This window comes from Crocodylus porosus, unplaced genomic scaffold (assembly GCF_001723895.1).
Source record: "Crocodylus porosus isolate Cpor-Errol unplaced genomic scaffold, CroPor_comp1, whole genome shotgun sequence".
NCBI lineage: Eukaryota > Metazoa > Chordata > Crocodylia > Crocodylidae > Crocodylus > Crocodylus porosus.
The window spans coordinates 13,092,395-13,106,659 of NW_017728913.1; positions in this window are offsets into that span (position 1 = coordinate 13,092,395).

The window sequence follows — 14,265 nt, forward strand, 5'->3', positions numbered from 1 at the left end:
GATTATCATTCTTAGCTATCTCAAAGGAGTGGTGGGAGAATCAGGTAGGAAATGTCTGTCTAGTGTCTTGAACAAATCAGGTATTACATAAATGCTAAACTCTATAATTCTTTTCAAAAGGGTTAAGAACTCATGACAAACTGAAACCATCACAAGCTAACTTTCTTAGAAACACAGGAGTTTAGGTTTCTCATCATGACAGAGAGGCTCTGCCCCTGAGCTCTTCAGCTGTGAAGATGCATCCTACTTTCTTCAAGTGCTCCGAGTGATAGTCGAGAGCAAGTCCTGTCCACATAGCCTGGTACATGATGTATGAGTTGGTGCATGTGCATTCTTGCAGCAGATACTGCTGAAACAAATATTGCCCATGTAGTATTTTACTGTCACAATAGGCTGGTCATTTCATTAGAGGCAAATTGAATTCCTCTGTTCACAGACCCAAGTGGTTCAGTGAATGGTGAAGCCAGCGTGGTTCCAGGGCATGAGGGCAGCAGAATTTCAGGCCCCTAGCATCCTGCAGAGCTGCATGCAGCATGCAAAGATCCTTGAGAACAGCAGGCAGGCAGAGGTAATCCCACAGAGACAAAGCATGTTCCCTGCTCATGGTACTGCTGCTGTGTGACCCTCTCTCAGCAGGTCACTTTTGTTGAAATCATTGTAATTCAGATGCAGAAATAGTTGTGGCAAACTTATTATGGCAGTAAACACCTCAAAACATGGGTGACTGGTGCCACCTTAGTCAAGGGGGGCATGTGCTCCCCCAGTGACCAGTCAGTGACCGGGGGTGGGGGGAGGCCCATCTGCAGCCAATTGTGCTAGCCAGGAAGCGGCCGTGGTGCTCCCACTCCCTGGCTGGCACTTGCAAGGAGTGCACTGGTGCTCCTGCCTGCCCCCCCTGCCTGTTGCCTGAGCAGGTAGCGCAGCCTGTCAGGGGGTGCACCAGAGTTCTCAGGGGATGCACGTGTACCCCTATGCCCCCTCTATGCATCACCACTGTCTGTAATCAGCATAAGTCATTTATCTAAACTTCATAGCACTGATGTTTGCATATTAGTCATGACACCAAAATATTTTCTGCTGTTGAATTGTCATATTTCCCTGTCCATTTTATGATCTTGTTTACACATGTACTTTGCAGATTCAAAAGGTTGCAACAGCTAATAGAAATGAGTGTCTAACAGCACAGAGGATGATATTACTCAGATTCTTCCCTACTTCTGGACAAATATGAACTGAAAATATAACCCAGAAATCTTCATGCAACTATGGTTAAGTCAAATCTTAACCAGAACACACACACAATTACTTAAGATAAACAACAGGGGGAAAAAATGGAAGTGAATAATTGAAAGCATTTAAAGTCTGGCATGTGAAATATATTTAAATTACAAATCTTCAGACAGGCTTTCTGAAAACACTTACCATGCTTTTTGCTACATTTAGCACTGTGTTATTAATCCTGAGGTTTTTGCACCTGCCTCTGCCTTGGAGTTATTTTCACATAACCTTGCTCTTTGAAATGAAACTTGTCAAGGCAAAGTTTACAGACTGTATTTGTAAAACAAGATACCATTAGCAGCTGATCTTGCTCTGAGTGGGTTACAAATGCACAGCCATTTGCAAATGCTAATTATCTAATGAGATATTCCAACATTTTTCTTGATACACCTCAAAATGACTAATTTTGTCTGTGCAGAATCTATTTTTGTTGCCAAAGAAAAGAAAGTTTGTTGTACCTACTATTTCTAAAGGAAAACCTACATAATAGATTGATATTTTTCAGTTATTTCATACTATCTGCTGTATAATACCAAGGTCAAATTTTATTCCTCATTGAGTAGACAGGTCAATTTTGGATTTACTGGCCATGTCTACATGAGACACTGGCTAAACAAGCCTTAAATGAATGCACAGTAACCCGAGTTACTGTGCAGTAGCATCATGTCATGGTTGTTGCCACGCAATGCTACTGTGCAGTAGCAATAGTATCGGGGTACTGCACAGTCAGCATCTCACGTAGATGCAGATACTGGGCACATCTACACAAGACATTTACTGTGGAGCTGTCTAATTAGTCCTGCAGTAAACATCTCAGCACCTACATGTGTGCCCCATTTGGGTACAGGAAACTAATAAACGCCATGCTATGGAGTTTTTTTATGCAAAGCAGAGCAAATATAGATGCTGACCTGGCTGGCTGGGGCACAACGGTGCTTCTGTCCAGGGGCTGCCTGCTGGCTATCCCACACTGAAGTATCCTCATGCCCCAGCCAGATCCTCCACAGCACATTGAGCCCAGTTAGAGCAGCCCTAGGCTGGCAGGCTGACCTCTTGCCAGCTGGGGCTGCTCTGACCAGGCTCCACGTACTATGCATGAAAAAACTCTGGAGCTGATTTCTCTGGAGTTAATTGCTCCCAGGTGCACATTCAAATAGAGCACCTGGGAGCAAAAAACTCCAGCTCAGTAAGTGCCAAAGTTTATTCATGTGCACTTATTGCAAAGGTAGATGTGCTCACTGTGTAATATGGATGAGTGAAAGTGGGCAGAATTATTCAGGGCCTCATAGGAAAGAGACTCAATGTAGTCAGAAAGGGGAGCCACAGGGGAGATTAAAAGAGAAGTTTTGGGAACATGATTAGGACAAGGGGCAGGGGAGGTAATACCAGTAGCCATGTTGCATGCAGGCAGCATGATGCTTAGGGAGCCTATTGGTATGAGCAGTCAAACCAAGTTGGCAAGAGTTTAAACAAAAACAGCTCTAGATTTCCTATGCTGAGGTTACTTTTCATCCTGAATGACTGATTGTGTTTCTTTATGTTACCCCACATCCTGTCTGAAGCCACTTGTTCTCTTATCTTACATCATAAGTGTTTGGGGGAAGTGACCACTATTTTGTTCTGTGTTTATTCAGCACCTAATACAATACCCATGATTAAGGCTCTTAAGGATTACTGCAGTACATATGCAGTATTGTATCTACTATATGCATACTGTAGTACTGCAGCAATGGTATTGACAATCTTTATAAGGGCCTCCACAATCTTTCTGGCCTCCCTTCTCAGATCAGCACAGATGATGATTATTTTTACCTAACAAACACCCTTGAGATGCTGAAAATATTTTTGTTGTGCTCCCTGGACTTTTGGAAGATCCTCTCCAGCCTCCATTAAAATCTAAGGCAAAATTTCCACTGTAGTGGTAATGCATCTGACCCTTGTTGAACTGCAAAAAATCATACTGGTGCAAGCTGTGCCTAGAAAAAAACAGTACTGGGAGAAGTGATATGTCCGTGGGGTTTAATAAGGGGTTGGGAATAGCTCTTGCCAAGATTTTGCCTGCAAAACTTTGTACCTGGATACATGAGTAGCATTTGGTCCCTTGTATGCCCTAGAACCACTTCAAAATGGAGCTAGTTTTCCTACCTGCCGTTGGGGCTCTGTGACGCAGCACTGATGAGAAGCCCTCTGAACATTATCTGTACACCTATTAACTTGATATTATATGCACCAAGAAGTGTACATGAACTTGGTGCAGCTAAGAAAGTTTGTTCCAAAAACTCATTTATGCTTAATCTTGCAGGATTTATGTGGAGATGAGAGAGACAGAAAGACATTTAAAAATATTTTTCCATCCTCTGACAACTTGGCTTCCTGTTAAGTTTTTCAGAAGATTCATTTATTGGAAAGCAACATACAGGCAGGAGCTTCATTCTGTAGTGCAGCAATACAAGACATAAATGGAAAATGTAAGCCCATATGAAAATATTATTAAATGTCAACATTATATTTAGGTACTGAAATACTTAAGCAATGGAGTGATCACTGTATAGCATGAATTGGCTTGTGGAGAGTTACAGCGCTTGAAAAGTAACTTCAGCAACATGTTGTCATTTATGTTTGGACAGGCAAGTTTAAATGAATGAAAAATGTGATTCACTTATAATGGGAATGTGATGAAAATTGAAGCACAACACACAGCATTTCCCTTCGCAGGACCAGAAATTTACAGACTTGCCTTTGTTTTAAGCAATCCAGTCAGAATCTACCCAGAAATAAAGGATCTCCAAACAGTCCATTTATTAGTGAACAATTCAGTGAAGATACTTACTTCACAGCAGTCGGATCTCATTGACATCTACTCTTCCCTCCTATGTATGAATGCATCTGAACCCTGCAACCCTTACTGCCACATGGCAGTTCTGTTCTAGGTGTAGGAATTCACCAGTAATTTATTAATACGGAAAAGTAAACGATGGCCTCTCCAAACCTGCAGCTGAAACTATAAGGGAATAGTGAGGCAGGCACCTTAACACCCCTTAAAGAAAAATCCAGTATTTTAAATCAGAAAACAATGGGCACGTGTGGGCTGTACTGGAAAAATGAAAAGCTAGCTAAGGTTTAACAACTTTAAGTGAAAAATGGGAATTTAATACTTATTTTGGGGTGATTTTTTCCCTCAAATCTTTTAGATATTTAAGATTTTTTCAGTAAAATTTTTCTTCTTCCATTATGTAAATAGCACTTGTATGCTAATATTATTATTATTATTCATAATAGTAGCTTATGAAGTAGGCTCTAACTTACAAAAGCTCATGGCTCTCAGAACAAGTTAGTCTATAAGGTACCACACTACCCTGCCTTCTATCTAATATCATGTTCGACTCTTCATGATTAGAGCTTCCTAAGTCTTATCCAAACCACTTTTTCTTTCATCTTTTAAAAATAGAAGATTGCAGGCTTAACATTACAAACAAAATGCAAAGGTGGAAATGTTGCTGTGCCAACTGTGTTTGCTGAGAGGCCAAAGCCAGTACCGATCTGAGCTCACTCCTGTACCGCACTGTAGGCCAGTGGTTCTCAATCTCTTTAGGCTCAAGTCACCTCTTGTTAAACTAGAGGTATCCCCTCTTTAGACTAAAAGCACACCTCAGAAAATGTCAGCTCTTAGTTTTCACACATCTTTTGATTCTGGAAAAAATAATACATCAGTTTTTCTATTGCAAGCAACTTAGAAAGACCATAATAGGTCAGAATATTTTTTAACACTGTGGATTATTTGAAATCATTTGGGTTATCCTGTGAATCATTTTTGCATACATAACAGTGCTAATATTGTGTAGCACCCCAAAAGGATCTCAAAGCACCCTGCTTGAGAATCACTGCTCTAGGCCGGCTGCCTCTGACAAAGCCGGTAGGTATCTACTCCTGCTAATGTACCTTTGCCAACAATTAGTAAAGGCTTTGCTAGCCTAAGCAACCATTTGTTTTGTCTGTTCGATAAAGCCAATCCTGTCATCCAGTTCCTGGATATGAATACAAACATGCATCCCATTGGGACTTTAGGTAAGCGCAAGATGGATACCAACCCACCAACTGTTCATGCTGACCTAGTAAGGGGGCACCTGGAGGGGTTGAATGTATTTAAGTTAATAGGCACTGATGATCTTCATCCTAGGGTACTTAGGGAATTAGCCGGAGTTATAGCAGATCCACTGGCTCAACTGTTTGAGCACTCGTGGCGCTCAGGACAGGTCCTGGAGAATTGGAAAAGGGCCAATGTGGTCCTTATTTTCAAGAAGAGAAGGAAGGAGGGACTAGGTAACTATAGGTCAATTAGCCTCAGCTGTATCCTGGGCAAGACCTTTGAGAAAATTGTTAAGGATCACATTTGTGGGGGACCAGTGGGTAAAATAATGCTAAAGGGCAACAAGCATGGGTCCATAGCAGGCAGATCTTGCCTGACTAACCTGATTTCTTTTTACGACTGGGTCACAAAATACTTGAATGAAGGAACAGAGGTAAATGTTATTTACTTACATTTTAAAAAGGCCTTTGACACAGTGTCACACCCAATTCTTATAAATAAATGAAACAGTTGCAATGTAGATTATTACAGTCCGGTGGGTAGAAAATTGGCTTATGGGACGCACCCAGAGAGTGGTGGTGGATGGATTGGTTTCTACCTGGAGAAATGTAGGCAGTGGAGCCCCCCAGGGCTCTGTCCTGGGACCAGTACTATTCAATATCTTCATTAGTGACTTGGATGAGGGAGTAGAAAGCACCCTGTCCAAGTTTGCAGAGGACACCAAATTACAGGGGGAGGTAAACAAACTAGAGGGCAGGGAGTGAATCCAGGTGGATTTGGACAGGCTGGGGAAGTGGGTGAAACAATATAGGATGCAGTGTAACAAAGGTAAGTGGCATGTGTTGCACCTGGGGAGGAAGACTCATCAACACTCCTATAGCCTGGGAGGTACCACTCTAAGTAGCACAACTGCAGAAAGGGATCTCAGAGTCATAGTCGACTCCAAAATTAAGTTGAGTCATCAGTGTGATGAAGCAATAAGCAAAGCTAACTGCACTCTTTCTTGCATAAGTAGGTGCATCACAAACAGGTCTAGGGAGGTGATACTTCCCCTCTATGGGGCATTGGTCAGGCTGCATCCCACAGTACTGTATCCAGTTTTGGCCGCTGCACTTCCGAAGGGATGTAGATACCCTGGAAAGCGTTCAGAGGAGGGCCACCTGTCTGATTAAAGGCCTACAGAAAAAACCCTATGAGGACCAATTGAGGGACCTGAACCTCTACAGCCTCCACAAGAGAAGGCTGAGTGGTGATCTTGTGACCGTCGACAAACTCATCAGGGGGGTCAGCAAAAAATAGGGGAAATGATATTTACCAGGGCACCCATTGGGGTAACTAGAAACAATGGCCACAAACTGAAGGAGAGCAAATTTAGACTGGACATCAGTAAAAAATACAGTGAGGGTTACCAAAATACGGAATATGCTTCCAAGGGAGGTGGTGCTCTCCCCTTCCTTGGATGTATTTAAGAGGAGATTGGACAAACACCTAGCTGGAGTCATTTAACCCCAGCACTCTTTCCTGCCCAGGACAGGGGGTCAGACTCAATGATCTAATAGGTTGCTTCCAACCCTAAAATGTATTAAATCAGCTATTGAAGATTTTGACTAAAACTAGAACAAGGAGCCCCTGTGCTTGCTATGCGATCCTTCCAGTAACAGAGGAGCATGAGCTGGTGCCACCTAGAGGCCTCTGTTCTTTGGTTCACCAGAATCTCACTATTGTTGTGGTACTTAAGACTGGGTCACAAAAAAGAAATCACATTTTCCCAGATTCTGGATATTTTGGGCCTATGAGGATGATACAGATGAGCAGCAACATCTTTATTAGAGTTTGAGCTACTGTGCTTGCTGAGGCTAATGATAAAGAAAAATTCAGCATATTGAATGTATTTGGTGCTATTTTTTGTTAATGAAAAAGGGGAAGAGAAATGCTTTATTCAAATGCAAGTTGTTGGATTCAGTACAGAGAGAGCTGGGTGAAATTTAATAAGCTGTGCTATACAAGTCAGACTAAATCAGCAGTGTCAAACATATGGCCCACAGGCTATTGAACGGCCACAGAAGTCCAGGGGCATGGCTGCTGCAGAATCCAGGGTTCTTTGGCCCCACTGGACATGATCAGAAGCAAGCTTGGATCATTGCTGCTGCCCCTGGATTCACTTCCTTGGACTCACTACTGCTGCTGCCAGACCCTTTGCTACTTGCCATAGCAGCCCCTGAGCCAGTCGTGATGCTCCTGGCTGGATTTGGCCCATGAGGAGCCTCATAGCATGTACCTGCCAGACACTATATGTACTGCTCCATTCTTTGCTCTGGTTGATTTACAACTTTCCTCTGTTGAGCAACCCCACAATTCTGGAGAAAAGGTGCGGGGAGGGTGCGTGGGGGGGAGGGGTGGGATTCTTGCATTTCCTGTTGTACTGACAGATCACAAAGCCAGCACTACAATGGTAATTGGTTACTAAGTGCTAAAAAGCTTTTTACACTTTGCTTAATTGGGTCATCAGCTTTTACTTTTAATGCAGCCATTTAGAAGTGTAACTGGTAAATAACATCCATGAGGAAAAATATGTTATCATTTATATGATATATGTAATGTTCCTATATGTATATGTTCCTATTCCATTAGAATCACTTTAAAAAAAAATCAGTGCTACACAACAATTTATTTGCATTGGAACAGAAATGAGGAAAAAGAGAACAGAAATAAGTTGATGGGCAGAAAAGGAGGGATAAAATGGGTGGGGCTCCACATAGAAATCTGAGGATAGGTTTTGAGCATCTTGTCTATTTAAAATAAACATAGAAGAATAGTTTCTGCTTATTGAAACTATACAGTTCAAAGTACATGAAAGGTTTTTTACTAAGATTTAAAAACAGACCAAATAAAACCACTGATTCTATTGTATAAAAATAAACTTTATTAAATACTAAAATATTTCCCTTCCAGATGCTACATAGGAACAATAAATATATTTACAGCATTTGTCTGAATAAGATAAAATATACAAGTGTTTTCTAGAAGTTGAAATGCATTTATTTCTATTTTTATCACATCTTTTTCCTTGCAAAGATATGTCACGCTGAAAAATGACCTAAGTATTTAGGAGGTAAACAAATTGTACAAGGATCATAACTCTCCATTGTAATACAAAATGCTGAATTGCACATATTAACTGCTTTTGCATGTCTGTTGCAGTTTTTCATCATCATTAGTAGGAGTAGGCCCTGTGTAGTGATAAGGCTATGTTTCTTTACCTTACACTGTTATGTTTGGGATGAAGAACTGAGAATCTATGTGTGTTTCAAGTGTATTTTATTATTCCTTTGAGTGACTAGTCATAATCAACTCTTCCCTTAAATCCTTTGTAAGTAGCTCACTTCTGTCCCACACTTACAAAACTGAGAGAGAAATAAAGATGAACAATTTCCCACAGCCAAATGATAAATTAAAACAATTTAACCTTTTCCAGATTCTGTCCTTACCTGTTTTTATTACTGTCAGTTTAGATTCCTGTCTAAAATCCAAACTGCTTTTCAAGTGCATGGACTTGTCTTACTTGCTGAGTTTTGCAAAAAAGAAAAAAGTCATATAAACCAGCATCCCAAATCTGACCTGGCGCTCTAGCTTCTGCATTATTCACCTCAGATTCTCCTGACCTTGAAGCAATCACACACTGAAGCTGCAGTCTTCATACCTTTCATTTTCCTAAATGTTGCTTACTGTCAAATTTATTTTCAAGATCAGCAAATCTTGCTCTTAATGGAATCACTCAAAATATTTATAGAAAAATGACAGTTATTTCCTTTCAATAGCAATGCAGCATCTTATACTAGTTGCATGTCAGAGGATTTCTCCATGTTTTATTTCCCAAAGTACTCTGTAAAAACAACCAACCCCAAAACTAAAGAAGGGAACTATTGCTAAATGTTCCACATTTTTCCTGTACGTAATCAGAACCAACTAAAGCCAGGCATTTATTTGTAAAATGCCCAGAAGGGAGGAAATCATGTAAGTATATGAACCTAAAGACTGAGGTGTACAGGTCTATATAAAAGACAGAGTTAAATCTTTTCATAAAATGGTAAAGTTGCTTTTACGTGTGTTTTTTTTTAAATCAGACCTTTAAGCATTTGTGACCCAGTTTCAGTGTAGCCACTTCATTATCCACCTTCAGATCTTTCCTTAAGACCCTCCTTAGCTATGATTTTGCAAAAGATTTGACAAGGGTTAGGTCGCTAGTGTGCCAATCTATGCTGTGGAGTCTATTAGGTATGGACAGCTGACACTTAAGCCAGTTTAAATGCTGGTGAAACCTGAAGTGGACAGATGTACAAGCCTGTTAAACTAGCTTAAAACTGCCTTGAACTGGTAAAAATGGACCTGGAAAATCAAGTATTCCTTTGAATCAGTTCACTCTAAACAAATTCATCTACTATCCCCTTTTGTTTGTATTTTTTTAATCAATGCACTCCCTTGTACTAGTTATTTAATAAAAGCCACCTTCCTAACAATCACCTGTGTCCTCACTCCCTACTTGACCACAGCCCCTCATCATGCCTCCCATCCTCTGGAACCCAGAAGCTTGGATCCAAGCACTCTCAAGTACCTCAGGCACATTGCAGAGCTCAGTCAAGTGCCAGCTACTGAACTTTACTGAACTCATGTTTAAGAGAGAAGAAGAAAAGTGAAAATGCCCCAGGGCCACAGGTCACCCACCTCTGGTACCCCCGAAGTGTGGGTGCATGCACCCCCCCTCCACTAACCCCTTGTGATGCTTGATGGGCTGTGTTCACTCCTACTCCCTGCTGCTGGAACCAGAGCATTTCAACCCCTACAAGGTGACTGTTCCACCTAGAATATATGGCACCCTATGTGTGGTCACCTTTGACCTGTGATAATTGGGAACTGGTTCCCAATCAGTGATATCTGGGAATGATTCAACAGTTACATGTGTCCATATCCCAGGTTGCTAGAGCTGAGTCAGCAGAGCTCTGTTGGCTAAGTAAACGAAAACTCTCTTTTGTTGGCATAGTTCTGTCCACACCAGGAGTTACATTGACAAAGCTATTTGGGGAGTTGCACTGGCAAAGCTTCTTTTTGTTCTATGTTTTACAGAACCCAGCAGAACAGTTTTGAGGCCACAAGTAAGGCTCTCAGACACCATACCCATACAAATAATCTATTGTGTAAAAAGAAAAATCCAGATACAGTGTAGGATCAAACAAATAAGAGGCACCTATCCTTTCTATAGTATGCTGTATTTTAAAAACATCATAAAGTAAAATGCAAACTATACTTAGAAACAGCTAAGAATACAGGACATATTCCTTCAAAACAAAACCCAAGTCATGGAAAATAAAAAGTTAAGGGGACAGAATTAAGCATTACTGGGCATGTCTACACATGCATTAATGCACCTTTTCTAATGCATATTAAATTTAGTACCTTCCATGTGAGGTACTAAATTAATGGGCATTAAGTTGCTCTATGTGCAGTGACACATTTTCATGCTTTTTTAGTGACGCTTAATGCATACTAGACTATTTTATTGCATATTAGTGTAATGTCACATTTTTTTATGTGATGCTTTAATGTTCAGTAAAATAGTCTACTGTGTATTAAAGAACCCAAGTAGATGCTCCCATTGTTTAGCTTTATATTGTCTAGACCACTATTGATAATATACTCCAGTGCTTTCTAAGACTTTTACTTCCATCTCTACCAGATGCCCAAGAGCAACAAATGCTCACCCTTTAATGCAAAACTTCATAAAAGCCATGGTGTGTGGTTACTATTCATTAAAAGTAATAGACAGATGTGCTGCTCTTTTCACGCATCTGGGAAATTGCTGTGCTTAATACTGTTGATTTTGCATTAGAGAGGAAGTTTGATGAAGAAAGTTCATGTTATTCAAGGTTAAAGAGGTTTAATTTCAAGCTTCCAGGCATTGGAATTTATTATGCCTTTGCTGTAAGATTGGACAGCCCTCTGTTATTGCATATCACTTCCTTTTGGGTATCTGGTTTGAGACAGATTTCAAAGTATTACAGAGTGTTAAAATGTTTTATCAGCAATTTCTCTCCCTCTGCATATGCATACGCTGATATTTCTGGAGTCGGCATGTGGCCAGGAAACAGGTTCAAAATGTTTTTGACTAGTAAAAGTGTGCAAAGACAAGTGAGAAACCAGAGTTGTAATGGGAAATCACCAGAAGTGCTAGGTTATTTTTAGTCTTAAGTTTTCAGTATTATCTTATATTCCATAAATTATTATGAAAAAAATCAGATAGTGCTTAAGGTATATTATTTTCACAAAATGCAAGTTTAAAGTTTCTGTAAGTGAATTCTGTAACACATCTTTAATAATGACACAGCAGTAGCTCTTAGTCCTCAAGACTAACATGAAAGCACAATTTTAAGGCTCTGTAAAAATCTCTGATAGTCTTTTAAAGGATTAATCACAAAAGACAGCACTTTTAGTATGCTGTCTCAATTTTGATCAGTGTACACTTTAATTAAGGCTAATCAAGAAAAATGGTCAAAACCCTGTTTGTAGGGTCCACAGTATGCCTTTATACAGCACTAAGCTAGTGTCAGGAGCATAAGAAGCATCATGAAGTGTTCCCAAGGCTCATCACATTTGAGACACAATTCCCTATTCTCTCCTTCCTGATAGGTGAAGGACCGACATTTCTGCTGCTGTTTATCAGCAGATCATGATGCCTACTACACCCCCAATACCTCATCTGCCCTAGTCAGTGCCCAACCACCCCTTTTTTAAAGTGTGAAGCAGTACATGCGTAGTGTTCACTTGATTCTGCATATCCAACCCACATTAGTTCTGGTAGCCCTTACACGGATTAAGGTAGAGATTATTCCTTTTCCTTCTCCTCTTCTCCCACAATTTTAAGTCCCTTTGTAAGCATATAATGCCTGTCACAGCACAGTAGGGCTGTGAAAACAGATTTGTTCATCTGCCATATGGCCTGAAGCAAAATGTTTCATTCAACCCAAAATGAAATGCTTAATTTTTTAGGGTCACTTATATGAAAAGTAAAGAAAATAAGGAAAAGACTAGATGCAGAATTTGGATCTTCCTCTGACACACATTCCATGTTTTGCTCAATAAATCCAGATTAGAGAGCTCAACCAGGACATAAGAAATCCAAATTAAATCCTGCCTCTATCTGAGAATACTTGAATCCACTTGCTCTACATCTCAGGATAGTGTCCTAACCAGCAGTTGTGCACATGTACACATATTCATGGATTTGCAACTTCTGTTGTTGGCAATGTTAACTATGTATAAACAAACAGTTACAGGAATCTGTGCATTTTATATTAAGGTTGAATATCCTAACCTCAAGCCTAAAGAGACTGTATGAAGTAGAGCAACTCTAGTAAGAGGAACTAAGGGAGACTTACCTTACAATATTTTATAGCCTGCTGATTAAAGCCCTCAACAAAGAGAAAGGAGACCCAAAGTGAGTTCCACTGTCTTGCAGATTCACAACAAGGATTTGACCCATGGTCTCCAGCTTTTTAGGTGCTTGTTCTAAACACCAAGGTGGGTCTCTCTGAGTTTTTCTTGTTGAAGCTGTTCCGCTATGTACAAAATACTTAAATTGTTACTGAGAAGGAGAAAAAGAATGTGTCCTTCAAGCCTGGTGGTGAGGATACTCTTTGGGAGGCAAGTCACAGAAATTTTGCCTCTGCTTCAGAGAACATTCAATTACTTATATCAGTGATTGCAAACTTTCTAGAGCACTGGACCTTTGTGAACTCTCAACATTTCTCACGTCACGGTAAAATTTATAGTTGTAAGCTGACAACACAGAAGAACTGGAAACTGACATGCGCATACCCACTCTGTGTCTGGAAAATTCCAGGGCTTACCCAGCACCTGCCCCCTGGGTGACCTTAGGACCTGTCAGTCATGACTGACCTACTTTCCTGACACACGCATGCTCAGTAACAGCATAGGCATGAGGTCATCTATCTAGAAATTTCTTGGAGGATAGCAGCCTGATTGGCTAAGGAGCTGCTATAAAAGACTAGTGAACCCCTCCCATGGGAGAGAGACCCGCTCGACTGACAGACAGAGGCTGACGTGTCAGGGACTGTCTCATCAGGAGAGATCCTACCTGGAAGCAGAGGCTGCGGCAGCAGGGAATGCTCTCCAGGAGGACTTACCAGCCCACTGGTCTCCTCCCTCGGTACCTTCGGTCATTCGATCCTTCTTTGGTTTTAATTTCTTTGTGTTTGATCCTACGGTTACCGGACTGATTTGGCTTTTGATCCTGACTACGATTCTGCTCAACCCGACTTGTTTCGATTACGGTTTCATATCGGCATCCCGGGTTTCTGACTTCGGCATCGGCTATCATCGCCTCTGCTCATTGTCCGCTTGAACTGGCGTCACGACGTTCCGATGGGTTACAGTTTTGTTCTCGTTATTCGTTATCCACCTATGAGCTGTTGACCAGCCCTGGGACTAGCGAGTAGGCAGCCGCCCCTATCCCTTGGGGTAGAACGCAAGGGCTTAGTCGTGAACCCTGTGGGCCAACAGACCCCCTTGTTGTTTGTTCTCGTATTACTTGTTCATAACTGTAACTAAAGTAAGCAGCTCTGCCTACGCAACCAAAGCGTAAGTGAATAAATCTCATTTGCTTTGAAACCGCACACGTGTCCCGTACCACTCAGAACTCCTCGCCGCTAATCCCACCTGTTCGTTCCAATACCACCCTCGACCCACCGTGATCTTGGGGCCTTCATTTGGTTCCGACACAGAGACCTTTGTGAACTCTCAACATTTCTCACAGACCACTGCGCACACTTACTATGCACAGTAGATTTTAGTTGAAAACACTATATGATGTACTATGGGTCCAATGC